The sequence below is a fragment of the Pleurodeles waltl genome, chromosome 5, assembly GCF_031143425.1.
Source record: "Pleurodeles waltl isolate 20211129_DDA chromosome 5, aPleWal1.hap1.20221129, whole genome shotgun sequence".
Classification (NCBI taxonomy): domain Eukaryota; kingdom Metazoa; phylum Chordata; class Amphibia; order Caudata; family Salamandridae; genus Pleurodeles; species Pleurodeles waltl.
In genome coordinates this window covers 402820168-402831438 of record NC_090444.1, presented here as the reverse complement: position 1 = coordinate 402831438, position 11271 = coordinate 402820168, and positions in this window count along the sequence as shown.

Genomic DNA, 11271 nt, shown 5'->3' with positions numbered 1-11271 from the left:
AGTGGCGAGGATTGGAGTGGAGCAGATTGCTTTGGCGTGGGGCAGATTGTTTTCAATAGGAGAGAGGCAGATTGTTTTGGGCTGGAGTTGGGTAGATTGTTTTAGATTGGAATGGAGTGAATTGGTTTGGGGTGGGACAGATTGGGTTGGAGTGGATCAATTTGTTTTGGAGTGGAGCAGATTGTTTTGGATTGGAGTGGGGTTGACTGGAGTTGGGCAGATTGTTTTGGATTGGATTGGGGCAGAATGCTTTGGATTGGAGCAATTGGGGCAGATTGAAGTAGGACACATTGTTTTTAATTGAAGTGGGGCAGATTGGATGGGGCAGGTTGATTTGGATATGAGTGAGTAACATTGGAGTGGGGCAGATCGTTTTGATTTGGAATTTGGCATATTGTTTTGAATTGGAGTAGGCAGGTTGTTTTGGACTGGAGTGGGACAGATTCTTTTGGATTTGAGTGGGGCAAATAGGAGAGGGGAAGATTGTTTTGTATTGGAGTGTGTCAGACTGCTTTGGATTGGAGTGTGGCAGATTGTTTTGAATTGGAGTGGTGCAGAATGGAGTGTGACAGATTGTTTTGGCTTGAAGTGGGGCAGATTGGAGTGGCACAAATTGTTTTGGATTGGGGACATTGGAGTGGGGCAGACTGCAGTGGGGCCGGATGTTTTGGATTGGAGTTGGGCAGATGGTTTTAGATCATAGCTGGACAGATTGTTTTGGATTTGGGTGGTGCAGACTGGAATGGGGTAGATTGGGTTAGATTGGAGTGGGACGGATTGTTTTGGATTGGTTTAGGGCAGGTTGTTTTAGATTAGGGTGGGGCAGACTGGAGTTGGGCAGAATGTTTTGGATTCTTTTGGATTGGAGTGAGGCAGATTATTTTGAATTGGAGTGGGGCAGATTGGAGTGGAGCAAATTGCTTTGGAGTGGTGCAGATTGTTCTGGATAGGAATGAGGCAGATTTGTTGGGCTGGAGTGGGGTAGATTGTTTTAGAGTGGAGCAGATTGTTTTGGTTTGGAGTGGGGCACATTATTTTGGATTAGAGTGAGGAAGATTAGAGTGGGGCACCTTGTTTTGGATTGGAGTAGAACAGTTTGGAGTGTGACAGCTTGTTTTGAATTATAGTGGGGCAGACTAGTTTAGGATTGTAGTGGGGCAGATTGTAGTGTGACAGACTGTTTTGGATTGGAGTGGACAGATTATTTTGGACTGAAGTGGGCCAGATTTGAGTGGGCCAACTTGTTTTGGATTGGAGTGGGGCAGAAGGGACTGGGGCTGGTTGTTTTAGATTGGAGTGGGGCATATTGTTTTGGATTGGAGCTGGGAATATTGTTTTGGATTGGAGCGGTGCAGACTGGAGTGGGGTAGATTGGTTTGGATTGGAGTGGGGCAGATAAGAATGGGGCAGATTGTTTTGGATTGGTGTGAGGCAGATTGTTTTGGATTGGAGAGGGGCAGATTGTTTTAGAGTGGGACAGATTGTGTTGGATTGGAGTGGGGAAGACTACAGTGCAGCAGATTGTTTGGATTAGAGCGGGGCAGATTGTTTTGGATTTGAGTGGTGCAGATTGTTTTGGATTGGAGTGAGGCAACTTGTTTTGAATTAGAGCAGGGAATATTGGAGTGGTACAGGTTGCTTTGGAGCAGGGCAGATTGTTTTGGAGAGGAGCGAGGCAGATTATTTTGGAGTGGGGTAGATTGGTTTAGAATGAAATGGAGCAGATTGGATTGGATTGGGGCAGATTGTTTTGGAGTGGGGTAGATTGTTTCAGAGTGGAGCAGATTGTTTTGGACTGGAGTGGGGCCGACTGGAGAAGGGCAGATTGTTTTGGATTGGAGTGTGGCAGATTGGAATGTGGCTAATTGTTTTGGATCAGAGAGGGGCAGATTAGAGGGAGGCAGATAGTTTTGGATTGGAGAGGGGCAGGCTGTTTTGGATTGGAGTGGCGCAGATTGTCTTGGGTTAGAAGTGGAATAGATTGGAGTGAGGCAGATTGTTTTGGATTGGAGTGGGGCAGCTTGCTTTGGACTGGAGTGGGGCAGATTGTTTTCAGCTAGGAGTGGAGTAGGTTGTTTTGAAATGGAGTGGAGCATATTGTTTTTGGTTGTAGTGGAGTGTATTGTTTTTGATCTGAGTAAGGCAAATTGGAGTGGGGGAGGTTGTTTTGGATTTGAATCAATCAGATTTTATTGGATTGGAGTGGGCAGATTGTTTTGGATTGGAGTGGGGCAGATTGTTTTGAATTGGACTGGGCAGATTGTTTTGGATTGTAGTGGGGCAGATTGTTTTAGAGTGGGGCAGATTGTTTTGGGATTAGAGTGGGCAGAGTGTTTTGGATTGGACTGGGGCAGATTGTTTTGGATTGTAGTGGGTCAGATTGTTTTAGAGTGGGACAGATTGTTTTGGATTGGAGTGGGGAAGACTACAGTGTAGCAGACTGCTTCGGATTAGAGTGGGACATATTGTTTTAGATTTGAGTGGGGCAGATTGTTTTGCAGTAGGGCATCTTGTTTTAGATTGCAGCGGGGAAGACTAGAGTGGGGCAGATTGTTTTGGATTGGAATCAGACATATCGTTTTAAATTGGAGTAGTTTGGTTTGGTTAGGAGTAAGGCACACTGGAGTGGGGTAGATTGTCTTGGTTTATAGTAGAGCTGACTGTTTTGGATTAGAGTGGGGCAGATTGGAGTGGGGCAAAATAGAGTGGGGCAGATTGTTTTCAATTGGAGTGAGGCACTTTAAAGTCAGGCAGATTGTTTTGGATTGGAGTGGGGCAGATTGGTTTGAATTGGAGTGAGTCAGACTGGAGTGTGGCGGAGTGCTTTGGATTGGAATGGAGCACTCTGGTGTGAGACATATTGTTTTGGAATGAAGTAGGGCAGATTGGCCTGTGACAGATTGTTTTGAATTGGATTGTGGCAGATTAAAGTGGGGACAACTGTTTTGGATTAGAGTAGGACACGTTGGAGAGGGGCAGAATGGAGCAGGGCAGATTGCTTTGGATTGGAGTGTGGCATATTTCTTTGGATTGGAGTGAGGCAGATTGTTTTCAATTGAATTGGGGCAGATTGGAATGTATCAGATTGCTTTGGAGTGGGGCATCTTGTCTTGGATTGGAGTGGGGGAGATTGTTTTGGATTTGAGTGGGGTAGATTGTTTTAGAATGAAATGGGGCAGATTGGTTTGGAGTGGGGCGGATTGGTTTGGGATGTGGCATATTGTTTTAGAGTGGGGCACGTTGTTTTGGATTGGAGTGGGACAGATCGTTTTGGACTGCAGTGGGGCAGGTTGTTTTGGATTGGAGTGAAGCACATTGGAGTGGAGCAGATTCAAGTGGGTCAGATTGTTTTGGACTGGAGTGGGACAGATTGTTTTAGATTGAAGTGGGGCAGATTAGAGTGTGGCAAATTGTGTCAAATTAGAGTTGGCAGATTGTTTTGGATTAGAGTGGGGCAGATTTGGGGTGCGCAGATTGTTTTTGATTGGAGTGAGGCAGATTGGAGTGGGACAGATTTTTTTGCATTGGACTGGGGATGACTGTTTTGGATTGGCCTGGGGCAGATTGTTTTGGATTGGAATGAGGCAGATTGGAGTGGGGCAGATTGTTTTGGATTGGAGTGAGGCAGATGGTTTTGAAGTGGAGTGGGGAAGATTTGAGTGGGGCAGATTGTTTTAGACTAGAGTAGGGCTGATTGTTTTGGATTGGAGTGAGGCAGATTGGTCTCAGGTGGAGTGGGGCATATTGGAGTGGAGCATATTGCTTTGGAGCGGGGTAAATTGTTTTGGATTAGATTGGGGTAGATTGTTTTAGATTGGAATGGAGCAGGTTGGTTTGGAGTGGGGCAGATTGTTTTAGAGTGGAGGATACTATTTTGGATTGGAGTGGGGCCAATTGAAGTGAGGCAGATTGTTTTGCATCGGAGTGGGACAGATTGGAGAAAAAGAGAGGCAGATCGTTTTGGATTAGAGTTGGGCAGATAGTTTTGGATTGGAGCGCAGCCTACGTCTTTGGGTTGGGATTGTTTTAGATTGGAGTGGGACAGATTGTTTTGGATCGCAGTAGGGCTGATTGTTTTGGGTTGGGAGTGAAGTAGATTATTTTGGATTGGAGTGGGTCATATTGCTTTGGGTTGGATTGGAGTAGATTGTTTTAGATTTGAGTGGGGCAAATTGGAGTGGGGCACATTGTTTTGGATTTGAGTCGGGCAGATTGTTTTGGATTGTAGTGGGGAAGATTGTTTTAAATTGGATTGGGGTAGATTGCTTTGGATTGGAGTGGGGCAAATTGTTTTAGAGTTGGACAGATTGTTTGGATTGGATTGGGGAAGATTGCAGTGCAGCAGATTGTTTTGGATTGGAGTGGGGAGATTGATTTGGATTGGAGTGGGGCAGATTGTTTTCGGTTGGGAATATAGTAGATTTTTTTGGGATTGGAGTGGGGCATAGTGTTTGAGGTTGGAGTAGATTGTATTGTTTTAGATTTGAGTGGGACAAATTGGAGTAGGGCAGATTGTTTTGGATTTGAGTTGGGCAAATTGTTTTTAATTGGAGTGGGGCAGATTGTTTTGGATTGGAGTGAGGCAGATTGTTTCAAATTGAAATGGGGCAGATTGAAATGCTGCAGATTGCTTTGGAGTGGGGCAGATTGTCTTGAATTGGAGTGGGGCAGATTGTTTGGGATTTGAGTGGGGTAGATTATTTTAGAATGAAGTGGGGCAGATTGTAGTGGAGTAGCCGTGCAAATGGCAGAGCCGTTGTCAGTGGTGGAGTTGGTGTTTCCTGTGGTGGCACACTATAGACAGCACCACCTGTTTGGCTTGAAGTCGAGTTGACTTGATCAAATGTTTCTAAGTTAGATGATGTTAATGGAACTAATTCAAGATCATCTTCCGCCCTCCCCAAGTTCAGAGAGGTGTTGGTGGTGGTGTAAACAACTTGTAGAGGAACTTCTTCGCCAGTAGTGAGAGGGATTCGGGAACTACTGGATGTTCCTCTTGGTCGGCTGTGCAGGATCGGCCACATGGTGTAGTTTGACATTGTCAATAGAGAGAAAACGATTGTCTTTGGCACCTGCCAGCGGTGGTAGAATAACAGTTCTGGTACCGTATATCCCTAGTACAGGGACTGGTGCACGATAAGAAGGGCCAAATTCCTTTTTCACTGCCACTTTTTCACGTACAAGATCCCCAACTCTGGGAATCCAGCCGGTAGATGTTACAGGCACATCCTTGATTCCTGCGGAGGCGGCACTTTTGGAAGAGTTATCATCAAAGAACTGTTGCAATTCCTGTAAGACAGTGACACGTTCATTTATGTCGAAAGGTGTTTCTGCTGCCTCCACGCCACGACCATCAAGATCCGGAACATACATATGAGTTCCGAACAGGCACTCATATGAAGTACGACCCCCCAGGGACCTTCTAGGCAGGTTATTTAGTGCTCTCTGGACTCCATACAGGTGATTAAGCCAACTATGACCCGTACCTAAGACTCTGGCTGTTAAGAATTGCTTTAAATTGCGGTTTAATCGCTCCAGGACACTATTTCCCTTGGGATGAAATGGAGACGAGTACTGGAGTCGGACCCCCAATGAAGCCATGGTGTCCCTGAATGTGCTTGAAGTGAAAGCAGGGCTCTGGTCAGAATGGAAGGCCACAACTGCATATGTACCGATAAAGACTCGCATATCTTTAAAAACAGTCCGAGCGTCAGCCGAGCGTTGTGGCCACACCCATACAAATCTGGAGCATGAATCAACAGTGACTAAAATATATTTGTATGCACTATCAGGTGAAAGGGAACCACAGTGGCCCAAGTACAAACATTGTAACGGTTTGTTTGAAATTAAGAGGGGTGTCTGCGGCGGGCGCTTGGCAGTGGAAGCTTTTATTTGTTGACAGATGTCACAACAAAGGACATACTGCTTAGTCTCTTTGTAGCGACCTGGCCACCAATAACAGGCCTGTAGCCGCCACACCAACATGTGGAGATGCCACCCATTCATATGCTGCTTTAATCAATTGTGGTCTTATGTCTTTGTTAGGGATGACTTGTAGACCTACGTCTGGTATCTTAACTTCAGAGTTCAGCATACTTCCCATATGATAATGATATTTGTTAGGAAATCCTTTAGGATGGGGCGTACCATCAGCCGTAGCTTTCACCGCAGCCCAAGTGTCTGCGTCCGGTTTGGAACTCGAGCGAGTCACTGCAGCTACAGTGGCTGCTGCCACTGCTAACTTTGCGGCTTCATCAGCTAATGTGTTTCCAGCAACATGTATTCCAACACGCTGGTGTCCAAGTGTATGTACAACATGGACATTCGGTAGTGTCTCTTTCAGGTCAGCTAACTTCCCCCACAGTAGTCTGTGTTTAATGGTGTTGCCTTTGGAATCTCTGAACCCATTCTGGCACCAATAATGCAGGTACTCATTGAAGGACTGGACACAGTAATATGAATCACAAACAATCAGCGTAGGCTGTGCTGGATCTATGTGTTCCAGTGTCATCAGCAGAGCTTTTAGCTCAGCCAATTGTGCTGTACAATCCCCAAAGGTCTGTGTAAAGGTGTGTAGAGGACAACAATTATCCCCCTCTATATCGCCACTTACGACTGCGCAAGCAGCAGAATATTGATGTTTAGTTCCAATTGCAGGTTGTGCAGAGCCATTGGTGTACATGACTCTATGATACTGATCAATAGGCAAAATATTTGCTGGAACTGGATATTCTACTTCATATTGTAGAAATTCCTGAGTTTGTAGCTTTGGGTCAAAATGTAGTCTACATCAGTGGCTGTCAGAGACGTAGCCCATTGTATCCAACGTGGATGTAATGCTTTTGCCTTTGGAACGCTAGCTTTTATAACAGCCTCTAGGGCTGGGATTGGAGAAACGACAATAATGTGTTTTCCTTGGGCAAGTGGTCTTTCTTTAATGAGAATTTTCTCTGTGGGAGCAAATCGTTGTTCAGCTGCTGAGTACAAATGCGATTTGTATGCAATCGGGACTGTCTCACCTTCATTAAATGTCACATAGGTGAAACCGATGACCCCAGTTATTACTCTGATGACCAAATGTTTTTTGTTGTCCCTTGTTTGTAAATGTTGTGCTGCAAGCATGTCTGTCTGCAATTCTTTAAGAATACGTGTATGTTCAATTGTCCAGAATCAGGACGTATTAAGTCATATAAAGGATTTATGCGTGTAGCGTGATATGGAATGTAGGTTCTGCCAAAATTTAAGAAACCCAGTAATGATTGGAGTTTTTTAATCGTATTCGTGGTTGTAACTGTGCGCACTTTTCTAAGATTTGTGGCGCTAGGCTCTTCCCTTCACTTGACAGTTCATATCCTAGAAGCAGGACGCTGAGGAAGGCTATTTTTGTTTTTTTTAAGTTACATTTGTAGCCAAATTCTGCAAACCCTACAACAATGTGGGCTACCCGTCTTAAATGTTGTAGTAGTTCATCATCCATGAGATAAGTATCATCTACATAGGACACTGCTTCAGGGTCGATCTCGTGCAAAATAGCAGTGACACGAGCCACGAACAGTCCTTGGCTGTTCTTATACCCCTGAGGTAAATGACAGAATTTTTTCTGAGAGCCTAGTGCACTAAAACTTGTTAAGCCTCTATTCTCAGGCTCTATATTCTGGCAGAAAAACCCATTGCAAATGTCTGGTGTTGTTTTGTATTTTTTACGCACTATGTTGTTCATTAGTTCTATGTGAGTTTTGGATAGCATAGGTCCGTGAATGACTATTTAAATGTCTGTAGTCTAAGACTATTCTGTATGAATGGTCTGGTTTAGCTACGGGGAATAAAGGATTATTCATTGGTGAGACACAGGGTTCAATCACACCCTGGTACTCTAAATGCTTGAGTATTTCTCTCACTGGTGCTTTTGCTTCATGTTTTATAGAATACTGCGTTTGTGGCTGAGGTTCACTTTGAATTGGAATTAGATGGTGGGGGATTCCTTATCCCATCCTACATGATTTCTGTATAATGCAGGTGCTTGTGCTAGAGCCCATTCAATGGAATAGGATTCAGCTAGTTCCTCTGGAACAAGGAGTGAGAAGGAAGGCTTAATTACATCTTCTCCATATGGGCAGGTACGGACAAAGTCAGGTGGCCAATCTTGTTCGGCCACCAAGACATCATATACTTTTACTATGCGATCCCAGAAGATTGCGTCTATTGTGCGTTCAATGTCTCCTTCTAACTGTAGTGTTACTTTGTAGACCCTATCAGGCTTGGAGACACGCATGTCCGCAGTTTCTACTTGTATAAAGCCATCAGTTGCTTTCACCTCCAGATGCTCTAGAAGATTCCAGCGAACTATTGTGACCTCTGCTGGGCTGTCTAGCAATGCTATAGCCCAATTCTTGTTCTTCAAGAGGGCCCTCTTCCTGTGTGGCATGTCGGACTGCGACTGCTGCCACTTTTTTCTTTTTACATTATTGTTTTTGTTGGGTGGGTTTCTCTTCCTTTTTAACAGAAACCTCCGAAAAGCGTTGTGATTCCTGCCTCAGTTTCACGTACTCTGTTCTTCGCTCTGATCGCCCACCTCTCTCATTTCTCTTTTCCGATGAGTCTTGGAAGGAACGAGATTGGTGTGCATCAGTATATTGATATCTATCAGGCGTTTTGATATTATCTCTATTTCTGAGATTACACCTATTCTGTGGGGTCTCCATACGCGGAGATTCTCCCCTTTCTTTCTTAGGTTTTTGTTGCTTTTTATCCCGGGGTTTCTTTTTACCCTCAGGTGCTTACTTGGGGGTATCTTTATTTGATTTACCCTGAAACTGAGGTTTCTGTGGTCTGGCCCCTAGGCTATCTCGACTGATACTTGAATAGGTCTCTGCTATTATTTTAGGCAGCTCTTGTTCTTGAGCTTGTTGTGGAACGTCACAAAGCTGCATGCGCACTGCAAGTGTGACTGCTTCCCCTTTAAAGTCACTAAAAATGATTGAGGATACTGTGGCAAAATTGCCCATCAATTGCATCCCCAAATCTAGGCCCGGGGCAGCCCCATATTCATCTTGAATTTGTTTCGACACTTCCGGTAAATTGGCAAGTGTTGGTGTACCGTGTGTGGCTGTGTAGAGTGCGGCAAATACTGTGCCCCAAGTATTACAGTTTTCTACCGTAGGGACCATCCTGAAGGGCAAGCACATCGTTAATATTCTGTGTTTATCCTGAGCTCCCGTATGGGGAAATACTGCCTCCAGCGTATTAATTTTCTGTGCTAACCAAAACGGAGTTTCCTCTTGTTTGGTGGTACTTTACCCATAATGGAATGTGCAGTCGCAGAATTTATACCCGGCGTTACTGCATGTGGATGAGCTGGAGCAGCACGAGCTCGGTTTGTATTTAATGTTTGCATCACGAATTGTACTAATCGTCTACACATTGCTATTATTTCAATATATAAGCAACGAACCTCAGCTACTGCTAAATTTCCAACTGCAAGATGTGGTGTATAGGTGGCCAATAAAGGCCAGGTAGGACCGTCATTACTTAGTGGACCTATCATTACCGGTAATATTGTATGGGGTAGGGCGCCATCAAGCCAGTTATTATGTTCTTGATAAGATAGAGGTATCTCTAAATATGCGTACGATCTGTATTGTCCAGGCGTGTTCGCAGGTGTATATTGATGAAATGTATTTGTGTTGCCATCAAATGTTGGAAATGTGAACCAAGAGTAAAAAAGTTCTGTTCTATAAGATGCATGTGCGTCCACCACGGATATGACTGGACCTCCCTGGGCCATTTGGCCATTTGCTAGTAAGTGAGCTGTGAGAGGTTGTCTCATGTTAACAGCTATTTGTACATGCTGGGGATTCGCCATGATAGTAACACTATGAGTTCAGAGAAGGCACACCAAAATGGGGTTTCCTTTTAAAGTTCAAGCTTGAACAACCACCAGTTGTAGTGGGATTACCTACACAGCTGTGGTGGAAATCCTCAGCACCACGGACGTCTCCGCATACGGCATTGAGGTGTCATTATATATAATGAGACAGAGATACTCCGGAGGACCCGAAAATTAGAGTCTGACCAAATGTTGGCGGCGCCATGTCACGTAGGCTCTCATTATTCTAATGAGACTACTGGATTTTGAGCAGCAAGATTGTCCACGGTGTGGGAGACTGAGTCTGACCCACTGTGGGTGACACCTATCACTCCAAATCCGGGTTTTGCTCTGGCTAACTAGCAGTGCCTCGTCTCCACCACGAGATAGAGACGATTGGGCAGCCGAGCACATGACATATCATACTTCTCAGGGAAGTCCTGGTCACTCAGGTCGTGTCCGGTTCTCTCATTCACAATTCGGTCTCATATATAAATGACAATAAAAAGCAGTATGAGTTTTAAAGACTGATTTAATAAAACTACTGCCTTTTAGATAGCAAAGCGTGAGCTGCAATATCCAGGATGACACAACATGACAAAATTAAAATGGTGACGAGGAGAGTGAAGCATAAGAATAATGCTGTCATATTGTCACTAGGATTTATAGACTACTTCCTATCTAAGTCATAATCTGAGCACAGCATGTTAAGCTCTAATTCTGCCTTTCAGGTTCCCCCAGGAGGACATCAACCCTCATACCTGAGCAAAGGCTTGTAGTCTGCGTTAGCATCTGCAGCAAAACATTTCGCAATCAGCATACAGTCGTGGTTCCCTGGCTGAAATCTCCCTTTTAACGTGTAATGGGACTAGGAAGTGTTTTCATAATAACACAGCTGATGTTCTAAGAAAATGTCCCTACATAAGGATGTGTATTTTCTACGAATGTTGGAGACAAACCTTCTACCACGTTCACAGGCAATGCACCAAACTGTAGCCTTGACTGAAGCACAAAGTGATCAAGAATGTCTTGTTTGATAACACAGTGCTGGGCTAAGCAAAACAGTTAGATAGATGAAAATAAAACAAGACCATAAAACTGGCTATTGCAAAAATAACAATGCGAAGCCAAGTAAAATATATCTAGGTCAAAATGCACAGCGGCCTAGTGCGTTAAAATAACGTGCATGGAGCTATAACTAAAATGGCTACACAACAGATGCATACATTGTTGTGCAGTATTGTACACTGTTTAGTTGGATACCCTGAAGATAATCCTTTTCAAGAAGCAGTCACACAGCTATAAAGTCATCTTTCACAGACTGACTCTCTAATGACATCCAGAGTCAGTATACCCAATGTCCTGATCCTGAAACTCTGCACTAAGCAGACGTTTTAGTCTTCTGT